This window comes from Coregonus lavaretus (genome assembly GCF_964263955.1).
Source record: "Coregonus lavaretus genome assembly, chromosome: 18".
Lineage (NCBI taxonomy): Eukaryota > Metazoa > Chordata > Actinopteri > Salmoniformes > Salmonidae > Coregonus > Coregonus lavaretus.
The window spans coordinates 2,336,745-2,346,744 of NC_140005.1; the positions used below are offsets into that span (position 1 = coordinate 2,336,745).

General features: G+C 49.3%; 1 protein-coding gene across 1 annotated transcript in view; it reads right to left on the reverse strand.

The window, feature by feature from the left end:
• The window catches only part of LOC311146048 (ubiquitin-conjugating enzyme E2 D2-like), a 35,979-nt gene that overhangs the window by 14,679 nt on the left and 11,300 nt on the right, over window positions 1–10,000 (reverse strand). The gene's annotated exons all lie outside the window — the stretch shown is intronic.

A 10,000-nucleotide genomic window follows, 5' to 3' on the forward strand; every position in this document is an offset into this window, starting at 1 on the left:
GGGGAGTTCCTTACTAATCAGTGACCAGGGCCTGTATTCATAAGGGGAGGGAGTTCCTTACTAATCAGTGACCAGGGCCTGTATTCATAAGGAGGGGAGGGGAGTTCCTTACTAATCAGTGACCAGGGCCTGTATTCATAAGGAGGGGGAGTTCCTTACTAATCAGTGACCAGGGCCTGTATTCATAAGGAGGGGAGGGGAGTTCCTTACTAATCAGTGACCAGGGCCTGTATTCATAAGGAGGGGAGTTCCTTACTAATCAGTGACCAGGGCCTGTATTCATAAGGAGGGGAGTTCCTTACTAATCAGTGACCAGGGCCTGTATTCATAAGGAGGGGAGTTCCTTACTAATCAGTGACCAGGGCCTGTATTCATAAGGAGGGGAGTTCCTTACTAATCAGTGACCAGGGCCTGTATTCATAAGGAGGGGAGTTCCTTACTAATCAGTGACCAGGGCCTGTATTCATAAGGAGGGGAGTTCCTTACTAATCAGTGACCAGGGCCTGTATTCATAAGGAGGAGGGGAGTTCCTTACTAATCAGTGACCAGGGCCTGTATTCATAAGGAGGGGAGGGGAGTTCCTTACTAATCAGTGACCAGGGCCTGTATTCATAAGGAGGGGAGGGGAGTTCCTTACTAATCAGTGACCAGGGCCTGTATTCATAAGGAGGGGAGGGGAGTTCCTTACTAATCAGTGACCAGGGCCTGTATTCATAAGGAGGGGAGGGGAGTTCCTTACTAATCAGTGACCAGGGCCTGTATTCATAAGGAGGGAGGGAGTTCCTTACTAATCAGTGACCAGGGCCTGTATTCATAAGGAAGGGGAGTTCCTTACTAATCAGTGACCAGGGCCTGTATTCATAAGGAGGGGAGTTCCTTACTAATCAGTGACCAGGGCCTGTATTCATAAGGGAGGGGAGTTCCTTACTAATCAGTGACCAGGGCCTGTATTCATAAGGAGGGGAGGGGAGTTCCTTACTAATCAGTGACCAGGGCCTGTATTCATAAGGAGGGGAGGGGAGTTCCTTACTAATCAGTGACCAGGGCCTGTATTCATAAGGAGGGGAGGGGAGTTCCTTACTAATCAGTGACCAGGGCCTGTATTCATAAGGAGGGAGGGGAGTTCCTTACTAATCAGTGACCAGGGCCTGTATTCATAAGAGGGGAGGGGAGTTCCTTACTAATCAGTGACCAGGGCCTGTATTCATAAGGAGGGGAGTTCCTTACTAATCAGTGACCAGGGCCTGTATTCATAAGGAGGGGAGTTCCTTACTAATCAGTGACCAGGGCCTGTATTCATAAGGAGGGGAGGGGAGTTCCTTACTAATCAGTGACCAGGGCCTGTATTCATAAGGAGGGGAGTTCCTTACTAATCAGTGACCAGGGCCTGTATTCATAAGGAGGGAGGGGAGTTCCTTACTAATCAGTGACCAGGGCCTGTATTCATAAGGAGGGGAGGGGAGTTCCTTACTAATCAGTGACCAGGGCCTGTATTCATAAGGAGGGGAGGGGAGTTCCTTACTAATCAGTGACCAGGGCCTGTATTCATAAGGAGGGGAGTTCCTTACTAATCAGTGACCAGGGCCTGTATTCATAAGGAGGGGAGTTCCTTACTAATCAGTGACCAGGGCCTGTATTCATAAGGAGGGAGGGGAGTTCCTTACTAATCAGTGACCAGGGCCTGTATTCATAAGGAGGGGAGGGGAGTTCCTTACTAATCAGTGACCAGGGCCTGTATTCATAAGGAGGGGAGTTCCTTACTAATCAGTGACCAGGGCCTGTATTCATAAGGAGGGGAGTTCCTTACTAATCAGTGACCAGGGCCTGTATTCATAAGGAGGGGAGGGGAGTTCCTTACTAATCAGTGACCAGGGCCTGTATTCATAAGGAGGGGAGGGGAGTTCCTTACTAATCAGTGACCAGGGCCTGTATTCATAAGGAGGGGAGTTCCTTACTAATCAGTGACCAGGGCCTGTATTCATAAGGAGGGGAGGGGAGTTCCTTACTAATCAGTGACCAGGGCCTGTATTCATAAGGAGGGGAGGGGAGTTCCTTACTAATCAGTGACCAGGGCCTGTATTCATAAGGAGGGGAGGGGAGTTCCTTACTAATCAGTGACCAGGGCCTGTATTCATAAGGAGGGGAGGGGAGTTCCTTACTAATCAGTGACCAGGGCCTGTATTCATAAGGAGGGGAGTTCCTTACTAATCAGTGACCAGGGCCTGTATTCATAAGGAGGGGAGGGGAGTTCCTTACTAATCAGTGACCAGGGCCTGTATTCATAAGGAGGGGAGGGGAGTTCCTTACTAATCAGTGACCAGGGCCTGTATTCATAAGGAGGGGAGTTCCTTACTAATCAGTGACCAGGGCCTGTATTCATAAGGAGGGGAGTTCCTTACTAATCAGTGACCAGGGCCTGTATTCATAAGGAGGGGAGTTCCTTACTAATCAGTGACCAGGGCCTGTATTCATAAGGAGGGGAGTTCCTTACTAATCAGTGACCAGGGCCTGTATTCATAAGGAGGGGAGGGGAGTTCCTTACTAATCAGTGACCAGGGCCTGTATTCATAAGGAGGGGAGGGGAGTTCCTTACTAATCAGTGACCAGGGCCTGTATTCATAAGGAGGGGAGGGGAGTTCCTTACTAATCAGTGACCAGGGCCTGTATTCATAAGGAGGGGAGGGGAGTTCCTTACTAATCAGTGACCAGGGCCTGTATTCATAAGGAGGGGAGTTCCTTACTAATCAGTGACCAGGGCCTGTATTCATAAGGAGGGGAGTTCCTTACTAATCAGTGACCAGGGCCTGTATTCATAAGGAGGGGAGTTCCTTACTAATCAGTGACCAGGGCCTGTATTCATAAGGAGGGGAGTTCCTTACTAATCAGTGACCAGGGCCTGTATTCATAAGGAGGGGAGTTCCTTACTAATCAGTGACCAGGGCCTGTATTCATAAGGAGGGGAGTTCCTTACTAATCAGTGACCAGGGCCTGTATTCATAAGGAGGGGAGTTCCTTACTAATCAGTGACCAGGGCCTGTATTCATAAGGAGGGGAGTTCCTTACTAATCAGTGACCAGGGCCTGTATTCATAAGGAGGGGAGTTCCTTACTAATCAGTGACCAGGGCCTGTATTCATAAGGAGGGGAGTTCCTTACTAATCAGTGACCAGGGCCTGTATTCATAAGGAGGGGAGGGGAGTTCCTTACTAATCAGTGACCAGGGCCTGTATTCATAAGGAGGGGAGGGGAGTTCCTTACTAATCAGTGACCAGGGCCTGTATTCATAAGGAGGGGAGGGGAGTTCCTTACTAATCAGTGACCAGGGCCTGTATTCATAAGGAGGGGAGGGGAGTTCCTTACTAATCAGTGACCAGGGCCTGTATTCATAAGGGAGGGGAGTTCCTTACTAATCAGTGACCAGGGCCTGTATTCATAAGGAGGGGAGGGGAGTTCCTTACTAATCAGTGACCAGGGCCTGTATTCATAAGGAGGGGAGGGGAGTTCCTTACTAATCAGTGACCAGGGCCTGTATTCATAAGGAGGGAGGGGAGTTCCTTACTAATCAGTGACCAGGGCCTGTATTCATAAGGAGGGGAGTTCCTTACTAATCAGTGACCAGGGCCTGTATTCATAAGGAGGGGAGGGGAGTTCCTTACTAATCAGTGACCAGGGCCTGTATTCATAAGGAGGGGAGTTCCTTACTAATCAGTGACCAGGGCCTGTATTCATAAGGAGGGGAGGGGAGTTCCTTACTAATCAGTGACCAGGGCCTGTATTCATAAGGAGGGGAGGGGAGTTCCTTACTAATCAGTGACCAGGGCCTGTATTCATAAGGAGGGGAGGGGAGTTCCTTACTAATCAGTGACCAGGGCCTGTATTCATAAGGAGGGGAGTTCCTTACTAATCAGTGACCAGGGCCTGTATTCATAAGGAGGGGAGGGGAGTTCCTTACTAATCAGTGACCAGGGCCTGTATTCATAAGGAGGGGAGTTCCTTACTAATCAGTGACCAGGGCCTGTATTCATAAGGAGGGGAGTTCCTTACTAATCAGTGACCAGGGCCTGTATTCATAAGGAGGGGAGTTCCTTACTAATCAGTGACCAGGGCCTGTATTCATAAGGAGGGGAGTTCCTTACTAATCAGTGACCAGGGCCTGTATTCATAAGGAGGGGAGTTCCTTACTAATCAGTGACCAGGGCCTGTATTCATAAGGAGGGGAGTTCCTTACTAATCAGTGACCAGGGCCTGTATTCATAAGGAGGGGAGGGGAGTTCCTTACTAATCAGTGACCAGGGCCTGTATTCATAAGGAGGGGAGTTCCTTACTAATCAGTGACCAGGGCCTGTATTCATAAGGAGGGGAGGGGAGTTCCTTACTAATCAGTGACCAGGGCCTGTATTCATAAGGAGGGGAGGGGAGTTCCTTACTAATCAGTGACCAGGGCCTGTATTCATAAGGAGGGGAGGGGAGTTCCTTACTAATCAGTGACCAGGGCCTGTATTCATAAGGAGGGGAGGGGAGTTCCTTACTAATCAGTGACCAGGGCCTGTATTCATAAGGAGGGGAGTTCCTTACTAATCAGTGACCAGGGCCTGTATTCATAAGGAGGGGAGGGGAGTTCCTTACTAATCAGTGACCAGGGCCTGTATTCATAAGGAGGGGAGGGGAGTTCCTTACTAATCAGTGACCAGGGCCTGTATTCATAAGGAGGGGAGGGGAGTTCCTTACTAATCAGTGACCAGGGCCTGTATTCATAAGGAGGGGAGGGGAGTTCCTTACTAATCAGTGACCAGGGCCTGTATTCATAAGGAGGGGAGGGGAGTTCCTTACTAATCAGTGACCAGGGCCTGTATTCATAAGGAGGGGAGGGGAGTTCCTTACTAATCAGTGACCAGGGCCTGTATTCATAAGGAGGGGAGGGGAGTTCCTTACTAATCAGTGACCAGGGCCTGTATTCATAAGGAGGGGAGGGGAGTTCCTTACTAATCAGTGACCAGGGCCTGTATTCATAAGGAGGGGAGGGGAGTTCCTTACTAATCAGTGACCAGGGCCTGTATTCATAAGGAGGGGAGTTCCTTACTAATCAGTGACCAGGGCCTGTATTCATAAGGAGGGGAGTTCCTTACTAATCAGTGACCAGGGCCTGTATTCATAAGGAGGGGAGTTCCTTACTAATCAGTGACCAGGGCCTGTATTCATAAGGAGGGGAGGGGAGTTCCTTACTAATCAGTGACCAGGGCCTGTATTCATAAGGAGGGGAGGGGAGTTCCTTACTAATCAGTGACCAGGGCCTGTATTCATAAGGAGGGGAGTTCCTTACTAATCAGTGACCAGGGCCTGTATTCATAAGGAGGGGAGGGGAGTTCCTTACTAATCAGTGACCAGGGCCTGTATTCATAAGGAGGGGAGTTCCTTACTAATCAGTGACCAGGGCCTGTATTCATAAGGAGGGGAGTTCCTTACTAATCAGTGACCAGGGCCTGTATTCATAAGGAGGGGAGTTCCTTACTAATCAGTGACCAGGGCCTGTATTCATAAGGAGGGGAGTTCCTTACTAATCAGTGACCAGGGCCTGTATTCATAAGGAGGGGAGGGGAGTTCCTTACTAATCAGTGACCAGGGCCTGTATTCATAAGGAGGGGAGGGGAGTTCCTTACTAATCAGTGACCAGGGCCTGTATTCATAAGGAGGGGAGTTCCTTACTAATCAGTGACCAGGGCCTGTATTCATAAGGAGGGGGAGTTCCTTACTAATCAGTGACCAGGGCCTGTATTCATAAGGAGGGGAGTTCCTTACTAATCAGTGACCAGGGCCTGTATTCATAAGGAGGGGAGTTCCTTACTAATCAGTGACCAGGGCCTGTATTCATAAGGAGGGGAGGGGAGTTCCTTACTAATCAGTGACCAGGGCCTGTATTCATAAGGAGGGGAGGGGAGTTCCTTACTAATCAGTGACCAGGGCCTGTATTCATAAGGAGGGGAGTTCCTTACTAATCAGTGACCAGGGCCTGTATTCATAAGGAGGGGAGGGGAGTTCCTTACTAATCAGTGACCAGGGCCTGTATTCATAAGGAGGGGAGGGGAGTTCCTTACTAATCAGTGACCAGGGCCTGTATTCATAAGGAGGGGAGTTCCTTACTAATCAGTGACCAGGGCCTGTATTCATAAGGAGGGGAGGGGAGTTCCTTACTAATCAGTGACCAGGGCCTGTATTCATAAGGAGGGGGAGTTCCTTACTAATCAGTGACCAGGGCCTGTATTCATAAGGAGGGGAGGGGAGTTCCTTACTAATCAGTGACCAGGGCCTGTATTCATAAGGAGGGGAGGGGAGTTCCTTACTAATCAGTGACCAGGGCCTGTATTCATAAGGAGGGGAGGGGAGTTCCTTACTAATCAGTGACCAGGGCCTGTATTCATAAGGAGGGGAGTTCCTTACTAATCAGTGACCAGGGCCTGTATTCATAAGGAGGGGAGTTCCTTACTAATCAGTGACCAGGGCCTGTATTCATAAGGAGGGGAGGGGAGTTCCTTACTAATCAGTGACCAGGGCCTGTATTCATAAGGAGGGGAGGGGAGTTCCTTACTAATCAGTGACCAGGGCCTGTATTCATAAGGAGGGGAGGGGAGTTCCTTACTAATCAGTGACCAGGGCCTGTATTCATAAGGAGGGGAGGGGAGTTCCTTACTAATCAGTGACCAGGGCCTGTATTCATAAGGAGGGGAGTTCCTTACTAATCAGTGACCAGGGCCTGTATTCATAAGGAGGGGAGTTCCTTACTAATCAGTGACCAGGGCCTGTATTCATAAGGAGGGGAGTTCCTTACTAATCAGTGACCAGGGCCTGTATTCATAAGGAGGGGAGTTCCTTACTAATCAGTGACCAGGGCCTGTATTCATAAGGAGGGGAGGGGAGTTCCTTACTAATCAGTGACCAGGGCCTGTATTCATAAGGAGGGGAGGGGAGTTCCTTACTAATCAGTGACCAGGGCCTGTATTCATAAGGAGGGGAGTTCCTTACTAATCAGTGACCAGGGCCTGTATTCATAAGGAGGGGAGTTCCTTACTAATCAGTGACCAGGGCCTGTATTCATAAGGAGGGGAGTTCCTTACTAATCAGTGACCAGGGCCTGTATTCATAAGGAGGGGAGTTCCTTACTAATCAGTGACCAGGGCCTGTATTCATAAGGAGGGGAGTTCCTTACTAATCAGTGACCAGGGCCTGTATTCATAAGGAGGGGAGGGGAGTTCCTTACTAATCAGTGACCAGGGCCTGTATTCATAAGGAGGGGAGTTCCTTACTAATCAGTGACCAGGGCCTGTATTCATAAGGAGGGGAGTTCCTTACTAATCAGTGACCAGGGCCTGTATTCATAAGGAGGGGAGTTCCTTACTAATCAGTGACCAGGGCCTGTATTCATAAGGAGGGGAGTTCCTTACTAATCAGTGACCAGGGCCTGTATTCATAAGGAGGGGAGGGGAGGTCCTTACTAATCAGTGACCAGGGCCTGTATTCATAAGGAGGGGAGGGGAGTTCCTTACTAATCAGTGACCAGGGCCTGTATTCATAAGGAGGGGAGTTCCTTACTAATCAGTGACCAGGGCCTGTATTCATAAGGAGGGGAGTTCCTTACTAATCAGTGACCAGGGCCTGTATTCATAAGGAGGGGAGGGGAGTTCCTTACCAATCAGTGACCAGGGCCTGTATTCATAAGGAGGGGAGGGGAGTTCCTTACTAATCAGTGACCAGGGCCTGTATTCATAAGGAGGGGAGGGGAGTTCCTTACTAATCAGTGACCAGGGCCTGTATTCATAAGGAGGGGAGGGGAGTTCCTTACTAATCAGTGACCAGGGCCTGTATTCATAAGGAGGGGAGGGGAGTTCCTTACTAATCAGTGACCAGGGCCTGTATTCATAAGAAGGGGAGGGGAGTTCCTTACTAATCAGTGACCAGGGCCTGTATTCATAAGGAGGGGAGTTCCTTACTAATCAGTGACCAGGGCCTGTATTCATAAGGAGGGGAGTTCCTTACTAATCAGTGACCAGGGCCTGTATTCATAAGGAGGGGAGTTCCTTACTAATCAGTGACCAGGGCCTGTATTCATAAGGAGGGGAGTTCCTTACTAATCAGTGACCAGGGCCTGTATTCATAAGGAGGGGAGGGGAGTTCCTTACTAATCAGTGACCAGGGCCTGTATTCATAAGGAGGGGAGTTCCTTACTAATCAGTGACCAGGGCCTGTATTCATAAGGAGGGGAGTTCCTTACTAATCAATGACCAGGGCCTGTATTCATAAGGAGGGGAGTTCCTTACTAATCAGTGACCAGGGCCTGTATTCATAAGGAGGGGAGTTCCTTACTAATCAGTGACCAGGGCCTGTATTCATAAGGAGGGGAGTTCCTTACTAATCAGTGACCAGGGCCTGTATTCATAAGGAGGGGAGGGGAGTTCCTTACTAATCAGTGACCAGGGCCTGTATTCATAAGGAGGGGAGGGGAGTTCCTTACTAATCAGTGACCAGGGCCTGTATTCATAAGGAGGGGAGGGGAGTTCCTTACTAATCAGTGACCAGGGCCTGTATTCATAAGGAGGGGAGGGGAGTTCCTTACTAATCAGTGACCAGGGCCTGTATTCATAAGGAGGGGAGGGGAGTTCCTTACTAATCAGTGACCAGGGCCTGTATTCATAAGGAGGGGAGTTCCTTACTAATCAGTGACCAGGGCCTGTATTCATAAGGAGGGGAGGGGAGTTCCCTACTAATCAGTGACCAGGGCCTGTATTCATAAGGAGGGGAGGGGAGTTCCTTACTAATCAGTGACCAGGGCCTGTATTCATAAGGAGGGGAGGGGAGTTCCTTACTAATCAGTGACCAGGGCCTGTATTCATAAGGAGGGGAGGGGAGTTCCTTACTAATCAGTGACCAGGGCCTGTATTCATAAGGAGGGGAGGGGAGTTCCTTACTAATCAGTGACCAGGGCCTGTATTCATAAGGAGGGGAGGGGAGTTCCTTACTAATCAGTGACCAGGGCCTGTATTCATAAGGAGGGGAGGGGAGTTCCTTACTAATCAGTGACCAGGGCCTGTATTCATAAGGAGGGGAGGGGAGTTCCTTACTAATCAGTGACCAGGGCCTGTATTCATAAGGAGGGGAGTTCCTTACTAATCAGTGACCAGGGCCTGTATTCATAAGGAGGGGAGTTCCTTACTAATCAGTGACCAGGGCCTGTATTCATAAGGAGGGGAGGGGAGTTCCTTACTAATCAGTGACCAGGGCCTGTATTCATAAGGAGGGGAGTTCCTTACTAATCAGTGACCAGGGCCTGTATTCATAAAGCCTCTCAGAGTAGGAGTGCTGATCTGGGATCAGGTCCCACCTGTCCATATAATCTCATTCATTATAAACTAATAGGCTAAACTGGCCCTAGATCAGCACTTTTACTCCGAGATGCTTTATGAATACAGGCCCTGATGACAATCAACACCATACATGAACTCTCAATTGCACATCACCTGTGTCATGAAACATCTGAACTTTAAGGTCAATTTAGTTCTCTAATTAAAAATCACTGGCTGGACAATAAGCACAGACAAACCCATTCACCAATATCCATACTCAAGCCTAGCTTTTAGACTACAGCAAAAACACATTTGCGTTCCACACACAACCAAACTAAAGCCTTACAAGACTGTGGTAGACAGCTGTGGGCTGAGTGATGCGGAAGCTTCTGGAGAATCCAGCGAGACCAGACAACATGCTGCCATAAACACCAAACAACAACCTCCTCTCCACCTTCTGGCACAAACCATACTGCCCCCGTCCATTCAGCCAGTGGGGTTCTCCGTCCATTCTACACTGAGTATACGAAACATTAGGAACACCTTCCTACTATTGAGTTGCAAGTTCAAGTTCCTCGGCATGCACATCACTGACAATCTGAAACGGCCCACCCCACACAGACAGCGTGGTGAAGAAGGCGCAACAGAGCCTCTTCAACCTCAGGAGGC